This window comes from Phyllobates terribilis, unplaced genomic scaffold (genome assembly GCF_046119375.1).
Source record: "Phyllobates terribilis strain yellow unplaced genomic scaffold, ASM4611937v1 Scaffold_2__4_contigs__length_985480577, whole genome shotgun sequence".
Lineage (NCBI taxonomy): Eukaryota > Metazoa > Chordata > Amphibia > Anura > Dendrobatidae > Phyllobates > Phyllobates terribilis.
This window is the reverse complement of record NW_027362762.1, coordinates 551,891,040-551,912,360: the sequence shown is the minus strand read 5'-3', so window position 1 is coordinate 551,912,360 and position 21,321 is coordinate 551,891,040.

Sequence of the window (21,321 nt, the reverse complement as noted above, 5' to 3'; positions counted from 1 at the left end):
AAGTTTAAAAATGCTTCGGAAATATTCCATTGTTCTCGAAATTCCGCTGACAATTAAAGATGCATTGGAACTATTCCATTGTTCTCGGAATTCCTCTGAAGTTTAAAAATGCTTCGGAACTCTTCCATTGTTCCTGGAATTCTTCTGACGTTTAAAAATGCTTTGGAACTCTTCCATTGTTCCTGGAATTCTTCTGAAGTTTAAAAATGCTACGGAACTCTTCCATTGTTCTCAGAATTCCACTGAAGTTTAAAAATGATTCTTAACTCTTCCATTGTTCTGGAAATTCTGCTGACATTTAAAATTGCTTTGGAACTCTTCCATTGTTCTCGGAATTCTGCTGACGTTTAAAAATGCTTCGCAACTCTTGTATTGTTTTCGGAATTCTGCTGAATTTTAAAAATGCTTCGGAACTCTTCCATTGTTCTGGAAATTCTGCTGATGTTTAAAAATGCTTCAGAACTCTTCCATTGTTCTCGGAAGTATGCTGAAGTTTAAAAATGCTTTGGAACTCTTGCATTGTTCCTGGAATTCTTCTGAAGTTTAAAAATGCTACATAACTCTTCCATTGTTCTCCGAATTCAACTGAAGTTTAAAAATGCTTCGGAACTCTTCCAATGTTCTCGGAATTCCGCTGACGTTTAATAATGCTTCGGAACTCTTGCATTGTTCTTGGAATTCCGCTGATGTTTGAAAATGCTTCTGAAATCTTCCATTGTTCTCGGAATTCTGCAGATGTTTAAAAATGCTTCGGAACTCTTCCATTGTTCATGGAATTCTGCTGACATTTAAAAATGCTACGGAACTCTTCCATTTTTCCCGGAATTCTTTTGAAGTTTAAAAATGCTTCCGATCTCTTTCATTGTTCAAGGAATTCCGCTGATGTTTAAAAATGCTTCGGAACTCTTCCATTGTTCATGGAATTCTGCTGACATTTAAAAATGCTACGGAACTCTTCCATTGTTCCCAGAATTCTTTTGAAGTTTAAAAATGCTTCCGATCTCTTTCATTGTTCAAGGAATTCCGCTGATGTTTAAAAATGCTACGGAACTCTTCCATTGTTCCCGGAATTCTTTTGAAGTTTAAAAATGCTTCGGAACTCTTTCATTGTTCTCGGAATTCCGCTGCCGTTTAAAAATGCTTCGGGACTCTTCCATTGTTCTCAGAATTACGCTGAATTTTAAAAATGCTTTGGAACACTACCATTGTTCTCGGAAATCCGCCGGAGTTTAAAAATGCTTCGGAACTCTTCCATTGTTCTCGGAATTAAGCTGATGTTTAAAAATCCTTCGGAACTCTTCCATTGTTCTCGGAATTCCGCTGCTGTTTAAAAATGCTTCGGAATTCTTCCATTGTTCTCGGAATTCCGCTGAAGTTTTAAAAATGCTTTGGCACTCTTCCATTGTTCTCGGAATTCCGCTGACGTTTAAAAATGCTTCAGAACTCTTCTATTGTTCTTCGAGTTCCGCTGATGTTTAATAATTCTTCGGGACACTTCCATTTTTACCGGAATACTGCTGACATTTAAAAATGCTTCGGAGTTAATTCATTGTTCTAGGAATTCTGCTGACGTTTAAAAATGCTTCGGAACTCTTCCATTGTTCCCGGAATTCCGCTGAAGTTTAAAAATGCTTCCAAACTCTTTCATTGGTCAAGGAATTTTGCTGATGTTTAATAATGCTTCAGTACTCTTTCTTTGTTCTCAGAATTCCACTGGCATTTAAAAATGTTTTGAAATACTTCCATTGTTCTTGGAATTCCACTGTAGTTTAAAAATGCTTCTGAACTCTTCCATTGTTCTCGGAATTCTGCTGAAGTTTATAAATGCTTTGGAACTCTTCCATTGTTCTCAGAGTTCTGCTGAAATTTAAAAATGCTTCAGAACTCTTCCATTGTTCTCAGAATTCTGCTGAAGTTTAAAAATGCTTCGGAACTCTTCCATTGTTCACGTAATTCTGCTGAAGTTTAAATTTGCTTTGGAACTCTTCCTTTGTTCTCGGAATTCCGCTGACATTTAATAATGCTTCGGAACTCTTCCATTGTTCTCGGAATTCTGCTGATGTTTAAAAATGCTTTGTAACTCTTCCATTGTTCTTGGAATTCTGCTGACATTTAAAAATGCTACGGAACTCTTCCATTGTTCCCGGAATTCTTTTGAAGTTTAAAAATGCTTCCGATCTCTTTCATTGTTCAAGGAATTCCGCTGACGTTTAAAAATGCCTCGGAACTCTTCCATTGTTCTCAGAATTCCGCTGACATTTAATAATGCTTCGGAACTCTTTGATTGTTCTCGGAATTCCGCTGCCGTTTAAAAATGCTTCGGAACTCTTCCATTGTTCTCAGAATTATGCTGAATTTTAAAAATGCTTTGGAACACTACCATTGTTCTCGGAAATCCGCCGGAGTTTAAAAATGCTTCGGAACTCTTCCATTGTTCTCGGAATTAAGCTGATGTTTAAAAATCCTTCGGAACTCTTCCATTGTTCTCGGAATTCCGCTGATGTTTAAAAGTGCTTCGGAATTCTTCCATTGTTCTCGGAATTCCGCTGAAGTTTTAGATATGCTTTGGCACTCTTCCATTGTTCTCAGAGTTCTGCTGAAATTTAAAAATGCTTCAGAACTCTACCATTGTTCTCAGAATTCCGCTGACGTTTAAAAATGCTTCAGAACTCTTCTATTGTTCTTCGAGTTCCGCTGATGTTTAATAATTCTTCGGGACACTTCCATTTTTACCGGAATACTGCTGACATTTAAAAATGCTTCGGAGTTAATTCATTGTTCTAGGAATTCTGCTGACGTTTAAAAATGCTTCGGAACTCTTCCATTGTTCCCGGAATTCCGCTGAAGTTTAAAAATGCTTCCAAACTCTTTCATTGGTCAAGGAATTTTGCTGACGTTTAATAATGCTTCAGTACTCTTTCTTTGTTCTCAGAATTCCACTGGCATTTAAAAATGTTTTGAAATACTTCCATTGTTCTTGGAATTCCACTGTAGTTTAAAAATGCTTCTGAACTCTTCCATTGTTCTCGGAATTCTGCTGAAGTTTATAAATGCTTTGGAACTCTTCCATTGTTCTCAGAGTTCTGCTGAAATTTAAAAATGCTTCAGAACTCTTCCATTGTTCTCAGAATTCTGCTGAAGTTTAAAAATGCTTCGGAACTCTTCCATTGTTCACGTAATTCTGCTGAAGTTTAAATTTGCTTCGGAACTCTTCCTTTGTTCTCGGAATTCCGCTGACATTTAATAATGCTTCGGAACTCTTCCATTGTTCTCGGAATTCTGCTGATGTTTAAAAATGCTTTGTAACTCTTCCATTGTTCTTGGAATTCTGCTGACATTTAAAAATGCTACGGAACTCTTCCATTGTTCCCGGAATTCTTTTGAAGTTTAAAAATGCTTCCGATCTCTTTCATTGTTCAAGGAATTCCGCTGACGTTTAAAAATGCCTCGGAACTCTTCCATTGTTCTCAGAATTCCGCTGACATTTAATAATGCTTCGGAACTCTTTGATTGTTCTCGGAATTCCGCTGCCGTTTAAAAATGCTTCGGAACTCTTCCATTGTTCTCAGAATTACGCTGAATTTTAAAAATGCTTTGGAACACTACCATTGTTCTCGGAAATCCGCCGGAGTTTAAAAATGCTTCGGAACTCTTCCATTGTTCTCGGAATTAAGCTGATGTTTAAAAATCCTTCGGAACTCTTCCATTGTTCTCGGAATTCCGCTGATGTTTAAAAATGCTTCGGAATTCTTCCATTGTTCTCGGAATTCCGCTGAAGTTTTAAATATGCTTTGGCACTCTTCCATTGTTCTCAGAGTTCTGCTGAAATTTAAAAATGCTTCAGAACTCTTCCATTGTTCTCAGAATTCTGCTGAAGTTTAAAAATGCTTCGGAACTCTTCCATTGTTCACGTAATTCTGCTGAAGTTTAAATTTGCTTCGGAACTCTTCCTTTGTTCTCGGAATTCCGCTGACATTTAATAATGCTTCGGAACTCTTCCATTGTTCTCGGAATTCTGCTGATGTTTAAAAATGCTTTGTAACTCTTCCATTGTTCTTGGAATTCTGCTGACATTTAAAAATGCTACGGAACTCTTCCATTGTTCCCGGAATTCTTTTGAAGTTTAAAAATGCTTCCGATCTCTTTCATTGTTCAAGGAATTCCGCTGACGTTTAAAAATGCCTCGGAACTCTTCCATTGTTCTCAGAATTCCGCTGACATTTAATAATGCTTCGGAACTCTTTGATTGTTCTCGGAATTCCGCTGCCGTTTAAAAATGCTTCGGTAACTCTTCCATTGTTCTCAGAATTACGCTGAATTTTAAAAATGCTTTGGAACACTACCATTGTTCTCGGAAATCCGCCGGAGTTTAAAAATGCTTCGGAACTCTTCCATTGTTCTCGGAATTAAGCTGATGTTTAAAAATCCTTCGGAACTCTTCCATTGTTCTCGGAATTCCGCTGATGTTTAAAAATGCTTCGGAATTCTTCCATTGTTCTCGGAATTCCGCTGAAGTTTTAAATATGCTTTGGCACTCTTCCATTGTTCTCGGAATTCTGCTGACGTTTAAAAATGCTTCGGAGCTCTTCTATTGTTCTTCGAATTCCGCTGATGTTTAATAATTCTTCGGGACACTTCCATTTTTACCGGAATACCGCTGACATAAAAAAATGCTTCGGAGTTAATTCATTGTTCTAGGAATTCTGCTGACGTTTAAAAATGCTTCGGAACTCTTCCATTGTTCCCGGAATTCCGCTGAAGTTTAAAAATGCTTCCAAACTCTTTCATTGGTCAAGGAATTTTGCTGACGTTTAATAATGCTTCAGTACTCTTCCTTTGTTCTCGGAATTCCGCTGACATTTAATAATGCTTCGGAACTCTTCCATTGTTCTCGGAATTCTGCTGATGTTTAAAAATGCTTTGTAACTCTTCCATTGTTTTCGGAATTCCGCTGAAGTTTAAAAATGTTTCGGAACTCTTCCATTGTTGTGGAAATTCTGCTGATGTTTAAAAATGCTTCGGAACTCTACCATTGTTCTCGGAATTCTGCTGAAGTTTAAAAATGCTTTGGAACTCTTCCATTATTCCCGGAATTCTTCTGAAGCTTAAAAATGCTTTGGAACTATTCCATTGTTCTCAGAATTCCGCAGACGTTTAAAAATCCTTCGGAACTATTCCATTGTTCTAGGAATTTCGCTGACGTTTAAAAATGCATCGGAATTATTCCATTGTTCTCGGAATTCCTCTGGCGTTTAAGAATACTTCAGAACACTTCCATTGTTCTCGGAAATCCGCCGAAGTTTAAAAATGCTTCGGAACTCTTCCATTGTTCCTGGAATTCTTCTGAAGTTTAAAAATGCTTCTTAACTCTTCCATTGTTCTGGAAATTCTGCTGACATTTAAAAATGCTTCGGAACTCTTCCATTGTTCCCGGAATTCTTTTGAAGTTTAAAAATGCTTCCGATCTCTTTCATTGTTCAAGGAATTCCGCTGACGTTTAAAAATGCTTCGGAACTCTTCCATTGTTCTCAGAATTCCGCTGACATTTAATAATGCTTCGGAACTCTTTCATTGTTCTCGGAATTCCGCTGCCGTTTAAAAATGCTTCGGAACTCTTCCATTTTTCCCGGAATACCGCTGACATTTAAAAATGCTTCGGAGTTAATTCATTGTTCTAGAAATTCCGCTGATGTTTAAAAATGCTTCGGAATTCTTCCATTGTTCTCGGAATTCCGCTGAAGTTTTAAAAATGCTTTGGCACTCTTCCATTGTTCTCGGAATTCCGCTGACGTTTAAAAATGCTTCGGAACTCTTCTATTGTTCTTCGAATTCCGCTGATGTTTAATAATGCTTCGGGACACTTCCATTTTTCCCGGAATACCGCTGACATTTAAAAATGCTTCGGAGTTAATTCATTGTTCTAGAAATTCTGCTGACGTTTAAAAATGCTTTGGAACTCTTCCATTGTTCCCGGAATTCCGCTGAAGTTTAAAAATGCTTCCAAACTCTTTCATTGCTCAAGGAATTTTGCTGACGTTTAATAATGCTTCAGTACTCTTTCTTTGTTCTCAGAATTCCACTGGCATTTAAAAATGCTTTGAAATACTTCCATTGTTCTTGGAATTCCAATGTAGTTTAAAAATGCTTCTGAACTCTTCCATTGTTCTCCGGATTCCGCTGACGTTTAAAAATCCTTCGGAACTCTGCCATTGTTCTCGGAATTGCGCGGAAGTTTTAAAAATGCTTTGGCACTCTTCCATTGTTCTCAGAATTTTGCTGACATTTAAAAATGCTTCGGAACTCTTCTATTGTTCTTCTAATTCCGCTGATGTTTAATAATGCTTCAGAACACATCCATTGTTCCCGGAATTCCGCTGACATTTAAAAATACTTAAGAGTTCTTTCATTGTTCTAGGAATTCTGCTGACGTTTAAAAATGCTTCGGAACTCTTCCATTGTTCCCGGAATTCCGCTGAAGTTTAAAAATGCTTCGAAATACTTCCATTGTTCTTGGAATTCCAATGTAGTTTAAAAATGCTTCTGAACTCTTCCATTGTTCTCGGAATTCTGCTGAAGTTTATAAATGATTTGGAACTCTTCCATTGTTCTCAGAATTCTGCTGAAATTTAAAAATTCTTCAGAACTCTTCCATTGTTCTCGGAATTCTGCTGAAGTTTAAAAATGCTTCGGAACTCTTCCATTGTTCACGTAATTCTGCTGAAGTTTACATTTGCTTCAGAACTCTTCCTTTGTTCTCGGAATTACGCTGACATTTAATAATGCTTCGGAACTCTTCCAATGTTCTCGCAATTCCGCTGAAGTTTAAAAATGCTTCGGAATTCTTCCATTGTTCTCGGAATTCTGCTGATGTTTAAAAATGCTTTCTAACTCTTCCATTGTTTTCGTAATTCCACTGAAGTTTAAAAATGTTTTGGAACTCTTCCATTGTTGTGGAAATTCTGCTGATGCTTAAAAATGCTTCGGAACTCTACCATTGTTCTCGGAATTCTGCTGAAGTTTAAAAATGCTTTGGAACTCTTACATTATTCCCGGAATTCTTCTGAAGTTTAAAAATGCTTCGGAACTATTCCATTGTTCTCGGAATTCCGCTGACAATTAAAGATGCATTGGAACTATTCCATTGTTCTCGGAATTCCTCTGAAGTTTAAAAATGCTTCGGAACTCTTCCATTGTTCTCGGAATCCCGCTGGCGTTTAAGAATACTTCGGAACACTTCCATTGTTCTTGGAAATCCGCCGAAGTTTAAAAATGCTTTGGAACTCTTCCATTGTTCCTGGAATTCTTCTGACGTTTAAAAATGCTTTGGAACTCTTCCATTGTTCCTGGAATTCTTCTGAAGTTTAAAAATGCTACGGAACTCTTCCATTGTTCTCAGAATTCCACTGAAGTTTAAAAATGATTCTTAACTCTTCCATTGTTCTGGAAATTCTGCTGACATTTAAAATTGCTTTGGAACTCTTCCATTGTTCTCGGAATTCTGCTGACGTTTAAAAATGCTTCGCAACTCTTGTATTGTTTTCGGAATTCTGCTGAATTTTAAAAATGCTTCGGAACTCTTCCATTGTTCTGGAAATTCTGCTGATGTTTAAAAATGCTTCAGAACTCTTCCATTGTTCTCGGAAGTCTGCTGAAGTTTAAAAATGCTTTGGAACTCTTGCATTGTTCCTGGAATTCTTCTGAAGTTTAAAAATGCTACATAACTCTTCCATTGTTCTCCGAATTCAACTGAAGTTTAAAAATGCTTCGGAACTCTTCCAATGTTCTCGGAATTCCGCTGACGTTTAATAATGCTTCGGAACTCTTGCATTGTTCTTGGAATTCCGCTGATGTTTGAAAATGCTTCTGAAATCTTCCATTGTTCTCGGAATTCTGCAGATGTTTAAAAATGCTTCGGAACTCTTCCATTGTTCATGGAATTCTGCTGACATTTAAAAATGCTACGGAACTCTTCCATTTTTCCCGGAATTCTTTTGAAGTTTAAAAATGCTTCCGATCTCTTTCATTGTTCAAGGAATTCCGCTGATGTTTAAAAATTCTTCGGAACTCTTCCATTGTTCATGGAATTCTGCTGACATTTAAAAATGCTACGGAACTCTTCCATTGTTCCCGGAATTCTTTTGAAGTTTAAAAATGCTTCCGATCTCTTTCATTGTTCAAGGAATTCCGCTGATGTTTAAAAATGCTACGGAACTCTTCCATTGTTCCCGGAATTCTTTTGAAGTTTAAAAATGCTTCGGAACTCTTTCATTGTTCTCGAAATTCCGCTGCCGTTTAAAAATGCTTCGGAACTCTTCCATTGTTCTCAGAATTACGCTGAATTTTAAAAATGCTTTGGAACACTACCATTGTTCTCGGAAATCCGCCGGAGTTTAAAAATGCTTTGGCACTCTTCCATTGTTCTCGGAATTCCGCTGACATTTAAAAATGCTTCGGAACTCTTCTATTGTTCTTCGAGTTCCGCTGATGTTTAATAATTCTTCGGGACACTTCCATTTTTACCGGAATACTGCTGACATTTAAAAATGCTTCGAAGTTAATTCATTGTTCTAGGAATTCTGCTGACGTTTAAAAATGCTTCGGAACTCTTCCATTGTTCCCGGAATTCCGCTGAAGTTTAAAAATGCTTCCAAACTCTTTCATTGGTCAAGGAATTTTGCTGACGTTTAATAATGCTTCAGTACTCTTTCTTTGTTCTCAGAATTCCACTGGCATTTAAAAATGTTTTGAAATACTTCCATTGTTCTTGGAATTCCACTGTAGTTTAAAAATGCTTCTGAACTCTTCCATTGTTCTCGGAATTCTGCTGAAGTTTATAAATGCTTTGGAACTCTTCCATTGTTCTCAGAGTTCTGCTGAAATTTAAAAATGCTTCAGAACTCTTCCATTGTTCTCAGAATTCTGCTGAAGTTTAAAAATGCTTCGGAACTCTTCCATTGTTCACGTAATTCTGCTGAAGTTTAAATTTGCTTCGGAACTCTTCCTTTGTTCTCGGAATTCCGCTGACATTTAATAATGCTTCGGAACTCTTCCATTGTTCTCGGAATTCTGCTGATGTTTAAAAATGCTTTGTAACTCTTCCATTGTTCTTGGAATTCTGCTGACATTTAAAAATGCTACGGAACTCTTCCATTGTTCCCGGAATTCCGCTGAAGTTTAAAAATGCTTCGAAATACTTCCATTGTTCTTGGAATTCCAATGTAGTTTAAAAATGCTTCTGAACTCTTCCATTGTTCTCGGAATTCTGCTGAAGTTTATAAATGATTTGGAACTCTTCCATTGTTCTCAGAATTCTGCTGAAATTTAAAAATTCTTCAGAACTCTTCCATTGTTCTCGGAATTCTGCTGAAGTTTAAAAATGCTTCGGAACTCTTCCATTGTTCACGTAATTCTGCTGAAGTTTACATTTGCTTCAGAACTCTTCCTTTGTTCTCGGAATTACGCTGACATTTAATAATGCTTCGGAACTCTTCCAATGTTCTCGCAATTCCGCTGAAGTTTAAAAATGCTTCGGAATTCTTCCATTGTTCTCGGAATTCTGCTGATGTTTAAAAATGCTTTCTAACTCTTCCATTGTTTTCGTAATTCCACTGAAGTTTAAAAATGTTTTGGAACTCTTCCATTGTTGTGGAAATTCTGCTGATGCTTAAAAATGCTTCGGAACTCTACCATTGTTCTCGGAATTCTGCTGAAGTTTAAAAATGCTTTGGAACTCTTACATTATTCCCGGAATTCTTCTGAAGTTTAAAAATGCTTCGGAACTATTCCATTGTTCTCGGAATTCCGCTGACAATTAAAGATGCATTGGAACTATTCCATTGTTCTCGGAATTCCTCTGAAGTTTAAAAATGCTTCGGAACTCTTCCATTGTTCTCGGAATCCCGCTGGCGTTTAAGAATACTTCGGAACACTTCCATTGTTCTTGGAAATCCGCCGAAGTTTAAAAATGCTTTGGAACTCTTCCATTGTTCCTGGAATTCTTCTGACGTTTAAAAATGCTTTGGAACTCTTCCATTGTTCCTGGAATTCTTCTGAAGTTTAAAAATGCTACGGAACTCTTCCATTGTTCTCAGAATTCCACTGAAGTTTAAAAATGATTCTTAACTCTTCCATTGTTCTGGAAATTCTGCTGACATTTAAAATTGCTTTGGAACTCTTCCATTGTTCTCGGAATTCTGCTGACGTTTAAAAATGCTTCGCAACTCTTGTATTGTTTTCGGAATTCTGCTGAATTTTAAAAATGCTTCGGAACTCTTCCATTGTTCTGGAAATTCTGCTGATGTTTAAAAATGCTTCAGAACTCTTCCATTGTTCTCGGAAGTCTGCTGAAGTTTAAAAATGCTTTGGAACTCTTGCATTGTTCCTGGAATTCTTCTGAAGTTTAAAAATGCTACATAACTCTTCCATTGTTCTCCGAATTCAACTGAAGTTTAAAAATGCTTCGGAACTCTTCCAATGTTCTCGGAATTCCGCTGACGTTTAATAATGCTTCGGAACTCTTGCATTGTTCTTGGAATTCCGCTGATGTTTGAAAATGCTTCTGAAATCTTCCATTGTTCTCGGAATTCTGCAGATGTTTAAAAATGCTTCGGAACTCTTCCATTGTTCATGGAATTCTGCTGACATTTAAAAATGCTACGGAACTCTTCCATTTTTCCCGGAATTCTTTTGAAGTTTAAAAATGCTTCCGATCTCTTTCATTGTTCAAGGAATTCCGCTGATGTTTAAAAATTCTTCGGAACTCTTCCATTGTTCATGGAATTCTGCTGACATTTAAAAATGCTACGGAACTCTTCCATTGTTCCCGGAATTCTTTTGAAGTTTAAAAATGCTTCCGATCTCTTTCATTGTTCAAGGAATTCCGCTGATGTTTAAAAATGCTACGGAACTCTTCCATTGTTCCCGGAATTCTTTTGAAGTTTAAAAATGCTTCGGAACTCTTTCATTGTTCTCGAAATTCCGCTGCCGTTTAAAAATGCTTCGGAACTCTTCCATTGTTCTCAGAATTACGCTGAATTTTAAAAATGCTTTGGAACACTACCATTGTTCTCGGAAATCCGCCGGAGTTTAAAAATGCTTTGGCACTCTTCCATTGTTCTCGGAATTCCGCTGACATTTAAAAATGCTTCGGAACTCTTCTATTGTTCTTCGAGTTCCGCTGATGTTTAATAATTCTTCGGGACACTTCCATTTTTACCGGAATACTGCTGACATTTAAAAATTCTTCGAAGTTAATTCATTGTTCTAGGAATTCTGCTGACGTTTAAAAATGCTTCGGAACTCTTCCATTGTTCCCGGAATTCCGCTGAAGTTTAAAAATGCTTCCAAACTCTTTCATTGGTCAAGGAATTTTGCTGACGTTTAATAATGCTTCAGTACTCTTTCTTTGTTCTCAGAATTCCACTGGCATTTAAAAATGTTTTGAAATACTTCCATTGTTCTTGGAATTCCACTGTAGTTTATAAATGCTTTGGAACTCTTCCATTGTTCTCAGAGTTCTGCTGAAATTTAAAAATGCTTCAGAACTCTTCCATTGTTCTCAGAATTCTGCTGAAGTTTAAAAATGCTTCGGAACTCTTCCATTGTTCACGTAATTCTGCTGAAGTTTAAATTTGCTTCGGAACTCTTCCTTTGTTCTCGGAATTCCGCTGACATTTAATAATGCTTCGGAACTCTTCCATTGTTCTCGGAATTCTGCTGATGTTTAAAAATGCTTTGTAACTCTTCCATTGTTCTTGGAATTCTGCTGACATTTAAAAATGCTACGGAACTCTTCCATTGTTCCCGGAATTCTTTTGAAGTTTAAAAATGCTTCCGATCTCTTTCATTGTTCAAGGAATTCCGCTGACGTTTAAAAATGCCTCGGAACTCTTCCATTGTTCTCAGAATTCCGCTGACATTTAATAATGCTTCGGAACTCTTTGATTGTTCTCGGAATTCCGCTGCCGTTTAAAAATGCTTCGGAACTCTTCCATTGTTCTCAGAATTACGCTGAATTTTAAAAATGCTTTGGAACACTACCATTGTTCTCGGAAATCCGCCGGAGTTTAAAAATGCTTCGGAACTCTTCCATTGTTCTCGGAATTAAGCTGATGTTTAAAAATCCTTCGGAACTCTTCCATTGTTCTCGGAATTCCGCTGATGTTTAAAAATGCTCCGGAATTCTTCCATTGTTCTCGGAATTCCGCTGAAGTTTTAAATATGCTTTGGCACTCTTCCATTGTTCTCGGAATTCTGCTGACGTTTAAAAATGCTTCGGAGCTCTTCTATTGTTCTTCGAATTCCGCTGATGTTTAATAATTCTTCGGGACACTTCCATTTTTACCGGAATACCGCTGACATAAAAAAATGCTTCGGAGTTAATTCATTGTTCTAGGAATTCTGCTGACGTTTAAAAATGCTTCGGAACTCTTCCATTGTTCCCGTAATTCCGCTGAAGTTTAAAAATGCTTCCAAACTCTTTCATTGGTCAAGGAATTTTGCTGACGTTTAATAATGCTTCAGTACTCTTCCTTTGTTCTCGGAATTCCGCTGACATTTAATAATGCTTCGGAACTCTTCCATTGTTCTTGGAATTCTGCTGATGTTTAAAAATGCTTTGTAACTCTTCCATTGTTTTCGGAATTCCGCTGAAGTTTAAAAATGTTTCGGAACTCTTCCATTGTTGTGGAAATTCTGCTGATGTTTAAAAATGCTTCGGAACTCTACCATTGTTCTCGGAATTCTGCTGAAGTTTAAAAATGCTTTGGAACTCTTCCATTATTCCCGGAATTCTTCTGAAGCTTAAAAATGCTTTGGAACTATTCCATTGTTCTCAGAATTCCGCAGACGTTTAAAAATCCTTCGGAACTATGCCATTGTTCTAGGAATTTCGCTGACGTTTAAAAATGCATCGGAATTATTCCATTGTTCTCGGAATTCCTCTGGCGTTTAAGAATACTTCAGAACACTTCCATTGTTCTCGGAAATCCGCCGAAGTTTAAAAATGCTTCGGAACTCTTCCATTGTTCCTGGAATTCTTCTGAAGTTTAAAAATGCTTCTTAACTCTTCCATTGTTCTGGAAATTCTGCTGACATTTAAAAATGCTTCGGAACTCTTCCATTGTTCCCGGAATTCTTTTGAAGTTTAAAAATGCTTCCGATCTCTTTCATTGTTCAAGGAATTCCGCTGACGTTTAAAAATGCTTCGGAACTCTTCCATTGTTCTCAGAATTCCGCTGACATTTAGTAATGCTTCGGAACTGTTTCATTGTTCTCGGAATTCCGCTGCCGTTTAAAAATGCTTCGGAACTCTTCCATTGTTCTCAGAATTACGCTGAATTTTAAAAATGCTTTGGAACACTACCATTGTTCTCGGAAATCCGCCGGAGTTTAAAAATGCTTCGGAACTCTTCCATTGTTCTCGGAATTAAGCTCATGTTTAAAAATCCTTCGGAACTCTTCCATTGTTCTCGGAATTCCGCTGATGTTTAAAAATGCTTCGGAATTCTTCCATTGTTCTCGGAATTCCGCTGAAGTTTTAAACATGCTTTGGCACTCTTCCATTGTTCTCGAAATTAAGCTGACGTTTAAAAATGCTTCGGAACTCTTCTATTGTTCTTCGAATTCCGCTGATGTTTAATAATGCTTCGGGACACTTCCATTTTTCCCGGAATACCGCTGACATTTAAAAATGCTTCGGAGTTAATTCATTGTTCTAGAAATTCTGCTGACGTTTAAAAATGCTTTGGAACTCTTCCATTGTTCCCGGAATTCCGCTGAAGTTTAAAAATGCTTCCAAACTCTTTCATTGCTCAAGGAATTTTGCTGACGTTTAATAATGCTTCAGTACTCTTTCTTTGTTCTCAGAATTCCACTGGCATTTAAAAATGCTTTGAAATACTTCCATTGTTCTTGGAATTCCAATGTAGTTTAAAAATGCTTCTGAACTCTTCCATTGTTCTCCGGATTCCGCTGACGTTTAAAAATCCTTCGGAACTCTGCCATTGTTCTCGGAATTGCGTGGAAGTTTTAAAAATGCTTTGGCACTCTTCCATTGTTCTCAGAATTTTGCTGACATTTAAAAATGCTTCGGAACTCTTCTATTGTTCTTCGAATTCCGCTGATGTTTAATAATGCTTCAGAACACATCCATTGTTCCCGGAATTCCGCTGACATTTAAAAATACTTAAGAGTTCTTTCATTGTTCTAGGAATTCTGCTGACGTTTAAAAATGCTTCGGAACTCTTCCATTGTTCCCGGAATTCCGCTGAAGTTTAAAAATGCTTCGAAATACTTCCATTGTTCTTGGAATTCCAATGTAGTTTAAAAATGCTTCTGAACTCTTCCATTGTTCTCGGAATTCTGCTGAAGTTTATAAATGATTTGGAACTCTTCCATTGTTCTCAGAATTCTGCTGAAATTTAAAAATTCTTCAGAACTCTTCCATTGTTCTCGGAATTCTGCTGAAGTTTAAAAATGCTTCGGAACTCTTCCATTGTTCACGTAATTCTGCTGAAGTTTACATTTGCTTCAGAACTCTTCCTTTGTTCTCGGAATTACGCTGACATTTAATAATGCTTCGGAACTCTTCCATTGTTCTCGGAATTCTGCTGATGTTTAAAAATGCTTTCTAACTCTTCCATTGTTTTCGTAATTCCACTGAAGTTTAAAAATGTTTTGGAACTCTTCCATTGTTGTGGAAATTCTGCTGATGCTTAAAAATGCTTCGGAACTCTACCATTGTTCTCGGAATTCTGCTGAAGTTTAAAAATGCTTTGGAACTCTTACATTATTCCCGGAATTCTTCTGAAGTTTAAAAATGCTTCGGAACTATTCCATTGTTCTCGAAATTCCGCTGACAATTAAAGATGCATTGGAACTATTCCATTGTTCTCGGAATTCCTCTGAAGTTTAAAAATGTTTCGGAACTCTTCCATTGTTGTGGAAATTCTGCTGATGTTTAAAAATGCTTCGGAACTCTACCATTGTTCTCGGAATTCTGCTGAAGTTTAAAAATGCTTTGGAACTCTTCCATTATTCCCGGAATTCTTCTGAAGCTTAAAAATGCTTTGGAACTATTCCATTGTTCTCAGAATTCCGTAGACGTTTAAAAATCCTTCGGAACTATTCCATTGTTCTAGGAATTTCGCTGACGTTTAAAAATGCATCGGAATTATTCCATTGTTCTCGGAATTCCTCTGGCGTTTAAGAATACTTCAGAACACTTCCATTGTTCTCGGAAATCCGCCGAAGTTTAAAAATGCTTCGGAACTCTTCCATTGTTCCTGGAATTCTTCTGAAGTTTAAAAATGCTTCTTAACTCTTCCATTGTTCTGGAAATTCTGCTGACATTTAAAAATGCTTCTTAACTCTTCCATTGTTCCCGGAATTCTTTTGAAGTTTAAAAATGCTTCCGATCTCTTTCATTGTTCAAGGAATTCCGCTGACGTTTAAAAATGCTTCGGAACTCTTCCATTGTTCTCAGAATTCCGCTGACATTTAATAATGCTTCGGAACTCTTTCATTGTTCTCGGAATTCCGCTGCCGTTTAAAAATGCTTCGGAACTCTTCCATTTTTCCCGGAATACCGCTGACATTTAAAAATGCTTCGGAGTTAATTCATTGTTCTAGAAATTCCGCTGATGTTTAAAAATGCTTCGGAATTCTTCCATTGTTCTCGGAATTCCGCTGAAGTTTTAAAAATGCTTTGGCACTCTTCCATTGTTCTCGGAATTAAGCTCATGTTTAAAAATCCTTCGGAACTCTTCCATTGTTCTCGGAATTCCGCTGATGTTTAAAAATGCTTCGGAATTCTTCCATTGTTCTCGGAATTCCGCTGAAGTTTTAAACATGCTTTGGCACTCTTCCATTGTTCTCGGAATTCCGCTGACGTTTAAAAATGCTTCGGAACTCTTCTATTGTTCTTCGAATTCCGCTGATGTTTAATAATGCTTCGGGACACTTCCATTTTTCCCGGAATACCGCTGACATTTAAAAATGCTTCGGAGTTAATTCATTGTTCTAGAAATTCTGCTGACGTTTAAAAATGCTTTGGAACTCTTCCATTGTTCCCGGAATTCCGCTGAAGTTTAAAAATGCTTCCAAACTCTTTCATTGCTCAAGGAATTTTGCTGACGTTTAATAATGCTTCAGTACTCTTTCTTTGTTCTCAGAATTCCACTGGCATTTAAAAATGCTTTGAAATACTTCCATTGTTCTTGGAATTCCAATGTAGTTTAAAAATGCTTCTGAACTCTTCCATTGTTCTCCGGATTCCGCTGACGTTTAAAAATCCTTCGGAACTCTGCCATTGTTTTCGGAATTGCGCGGAAGTTTTAAAAATGCTTTGGCACTCTTCCATTGTTCTCAGAATTTTGCTGACATTTAAAAATGCTTCGGAACTCTTCTATTGTTCTTCTAATTCCGCTGATGTTTAATAATGCTTCAGAACACATCCATTGTTCCCGGAATTCCGCTGACATTTAAAAATACTTAAGAGTTCTTTCATTGTTCTAGGAATTCTGCTGACGTTTAAAAATGCTTCGGAACTCTTCCATTGTTCCCGGAATTCCGCTGAAGTTTAAAAATGCTTCGAAATACTTCCATTGTTCTTGGAATTCCAATGTAGTTTAAAAATGCTTCTGAACTCTTCCATTGTTCTCGGAATTCTGCTGAAGTTTATAAATGATTTGGAACTCTTCCATTGTTCTCAGAATTCTGCTGAAATTTAAAAATTCTTCAGAACTCTTCCATTGTTCTCGGAATTCTGCTGAAGTTTAAAAATGCTTCGGAACTCTTCCATTGTTCACGTAATTCTGCTGAAGTTTACATTTGCTTCAGAACTCTTCCAATGTTCTCGCAATTCCGCTGAAGTTTAAAAATGCTTCGGAATTCTTCCATTGTTCTCGGAATTCTGCTGATGTTTAAAAATGCTTTCTAACTCTTCCATTGTTTTCGTAATTCCACTGAAGTTTAAAAATGTTTTGGAACTCTTCTATTGTTGTGGAAATTCTGCTGATGCTTAAAAATGCTTCGGAAATCTACCATTGTTCTCGGAATTCTGCTGAAGTTTAAAAATGCTTTGGAACTCTTACATTATTCCCGGAATTCTTCTGAAGTTTAAAAATGCTTCGGAACTATGTCATTGTTCTCGGAATTCCGCTGACAATTAAAGATGCATTGGAACTATTCCATTGTTCTCGGAATTCCTCTGAAGTTTAAAAATGCTTCGGAACTCTTCCATTGTTCTCGGAATCCCGCTGGCGTTTAAGAATACTTCGGAACACTTCCATTGTTCCTGGAAATCCGCCGAAGTTTAAAAATGCTTTGGAACTCTTCCATTGTTCCTGGAATTCTTCTGACGTTTAAAAATGCTTTGGAACTCTTCCATTGTTCCTGGAATTCTTCTGAAGTTTAAAAATGCTACGGAACTCTTCCATTGTTCTCAGAATTCCACTGAAGTTTAAAAATGATTCTTAACTCTTCCATTGTTCTGGAAATTCTGCTGACATTTAAAATTGCTATGGAACTCTTCCATTGTTCTCGGAATTCTGCTGACGTTTAAAAATGCTTCCCAACTCTTGTATTGTTTTCGGAATTCTGCTGAATTTTAAAAATGCTTCGGAACTCTTCCATTGTTCTGGAAATTCTGCTGATGTTTAAAAATGCTTCAGAACTCTTCCATTGTTCTCGGAAGTCTGCTGAAGTTTAAAAATGCTTTGGAACTCTTGCATTGTTCCTGGAATTCTTCTGAAGTTTAAAAATGCTACATAACTCTTCCATTGTTCTCCGAATTCAACTGAAGTTTAAAAATGCTTCGGAACTCTTCCAATGTTCTCGGAATTCCGCTGACGTTTAATAATGCTTCGGAACTCTTGCATTGTTCTTGGAATTCCGCTGATGTTTGAAAATGCTTCTGAAATCTTCCATTGTTCTCGGAATTCTGCAGATGTTTAAAAGTGCTTCGGAACTCTTCCATTGTTCATGGAATTCTGCTGACATTTAAAAATGCTACGGAACTCTTCCATTTTTCCCGGAATTCTTTTGAAGTTTAAAAATGCTTCCGATCTCTTTCATTGTTCAAGGAATTCCGCTGATGTTTAAAAATGCTTCGGAACTCTTCCATTGTTCATGGAATTCTGCTGACATTTAAAAATGCTACGGAACTCTTCCATTGTTCCCGGAATTCTTTTGAAGTTTAAAAATGCTTCCGATCTCTTTCATTGTTCAAGGAATTCCGCTGATGTTTAAAAATGCTACGGAACTCTTCCATTGTTCCCGGAATTCTTTTGAAGTTTAAAAATGCTTCGGAACTCTTTCATTGTTCTCGGAATTCCGCTGCCGTTTAAAAATGCTTCGGAACTCTTCCATTGTTCTCAGAATTACGCTGAATTTTAAAAATGCTTTGGAACACTACCATTGTTCTCGGAAATCCGCCGGAGTTTAAAAATGCTTCGGAACTCTTCAATTGTTCTCGGAATTAAGCTGATGTTTAAAAATCCTTCGGAACTCTTCCATTGTTCTCGGAATTCCGCTGATGTTTAAAAATGCTTCGGTATTCTTCCATTGTTCTCGGAATTCCGCTGAAGTTTTAAAAATGCTTTGGCACTCTTCCATTGTTCTCGGAATTCCGCTGACATTTAAAAATGCTTCGGAACTCTTCTATTGTTCTTCGAGTTCCGCTGATGTTTAATAATTCTTCGGGACACTTCCATTTTTACCGGAATACTGCTGACATTTAAAAATGCTTCGGAGTTAATTCATTGTTCTAGGAATTCTGCTGACGTTTAAAAATGCTTCGGAACTCTTCCATTGTTCCCGGAATTCCGCTGAAGTTTAAAAATGCTTCCAAACTCTTTCATTGGTCAAGGAATTTTGCTGACGTTTAATAATGCTTCAGTACTCTTTCTTTGTTCTCAGAATTCCACTGGCATTTAAAAATGTTTTGAAATACTTGCATTGTTCTTGGAATTCCACTGTAGTTTAAAAATGCTTCTGAACTCTTCCATTGTTCTCGGAATTCTGCTGAAGTTTATAAATGCTTTGGAACTCTTCCATTGTTCTCAGAGTTCTGCTGAAATTTAAAAATGCTTCAGAACTCTTCCATTGTTCTCAGAATTCTGCTGAAGTTTAAAAATGCTTCGGAACTCTTCCATTGTTCACGTAATTCTGCTGAAGTTTAAATTTGCTTCGGAACTCTTCCTTTGTTCTCGGAATTCCGCTGACATTTAATAATGCTTCGGAACTCTTCCATTGTTCTCGGAATTCTGCTGATGTTTAAAAATGCTTTGTAACTCTTCCATTGTTCTTGGAATTCTGCTGACATTTAAAAATGCTATGGAACTCTTCCATTGTTCCCGGAATTCTTTTGAAGTTTAAAAATGCTTCCGATCTCTTTCATTGTTCAAGGAATTCCGCTGACGTTTAAAAATGCCTCGGAACTCTTCCATTGTTCTCAGAATTCCGCTGACATTTGATAATGCTTCGGAACTCTTTGATTGTTCTCGGAATTCCGCTGCCGTTTAAAAATGCTTCGGAACTCTTCCATTGTTCTCAGAATTACGCTGAATTTTAAAAATGCTTTGGAACACTACCATTGTTCTCGGAAATCCGCCGGAGTTTAAAAATGCTTCGGAACTCTTCCATTGTTCTCGGAATTAAGCTGATGTTTAAAAATCCTTCGGAACTCTTCCATTGTTCTCGGAATTCCGCTGATGTTTAAAAATGCTCCGGAATTCTTCCATTGTTCTCGGAATTCTGCTGAAGTTTTAAATATGCTTTGGCACTCTTCCATTGTTCTAGGAATTCTGCTGACGTTTAAAAATGCTTCGGAGCTCTTCTATTGTTCTTCGAATTCCGCTGATGTTTAATAATTCTTCGGGACACTTCCATTTTTACCGGAATACCGCTGACATAAAAAAATGCTTCGGAGTTAATTCATTGTTCTAGGAATTCTGCTGACGTTTAAAAATGCTTCGGAACTCTTCCATTGTTCCCGTAATTCCGCTGAAGTTTAAAAATGCTTCCAAACTCTTTCATTGGTCAAGGAATTTTGCTGACGTTTAATAATGCTTCAGTACTCTTCCTTTGTTCTCGGAATTCCGCTGACATTTAATAATGCTTCGGAACTCTTCCATTGTTCTCGGAATTCTGCTGATGTTTAAAAATGCTTTGTAACTCTTCCATTGTTTTCGGAATTCCGCTGAAGTTTAAAAATGTTTTGGAACTCTTCCATTGTTGTGGAAATTCTGCTGATGTTTAAAAATGCTTCGGAACTCTACCATTGTTCTCGGAATTCTGCTGAAGTTTAAAAATGCTTTGGAACTCTTCCATTATTCCCGGAATTCTTCTGAAGCTTAAAAATGCTTTGGAACTATTCCATTGTTCTCAGAATTCCGCAGACGTTTAAAAATCCTTCGGAACTATGCCATTGTTCTAAGAATTTCGCTGACGTTTAAAAATGCATCGGAATTATTCCATTGTTCTCGGAATTCCTCTGGCGTTTAAGAATACTTCAGAACACTTCCATTGTTCTCGGAAATCCGCCGAAGTTTAAAAATGCTTCGGAACTCTTCCATTGTTCCTGGAATTCTTCTGAAGTTTAAAAATGCTTCTTAACTCTTCCATTGTTCTGTAAATTCTGCTGACATTTAAAAATGCTTCGGAACTCTTCCATTGTTCCCGGAATTCTTTTGAAGTTTAAAAATGCTTCCGATCTCTTTCATTGTTCAAGGAATTCCGCTGACGTTTAAAAATGCTTCGGAACTCTTCCATTGTTCTCAGAATTCCGCTGACATTTAATAATGCTTCGGAACTCTTTCATTGTTCTCGGAATTCCGCTGCCGTTTAAAAATGCTTCGGAACTCTTCCATTGTTCTCAGAATTACGCTGAATTTTAAAAATGCTTTGGAACACTACCATTGTTCTCGGAAATCCGCCGGAGTTTAAAAATGCTTCGGAACTCTTCCATTGTTCTCGGAATTAAGCTCATGTTTAAAAATCCTTCGGAACTCTTCCATTGTTCTCGGAATTCCGCTGATGTTTAAAAATGCTTCGGAATTCTTCCATTGTTCTCGGAATTCCGCTGAAGTTTTAAACATGCTTTGGCACTCTTCCATTGTTCTCGAAATTCCGCTGACGTTTAAAAATGCTTCGGAACTCTTCTATTGTTCTTCGAATTCCGCTGATGTTTAATAATGCTTCGGGACACTTCCATTTTTCCCGGAATACCGCTGACATTTAAAAATGCTTCGGAGTTAATTCATTGTTCTAGAAATTCTGCTGACGTTTAAAAATGCTTTGGAACTCTTCCATTGTTCCCGG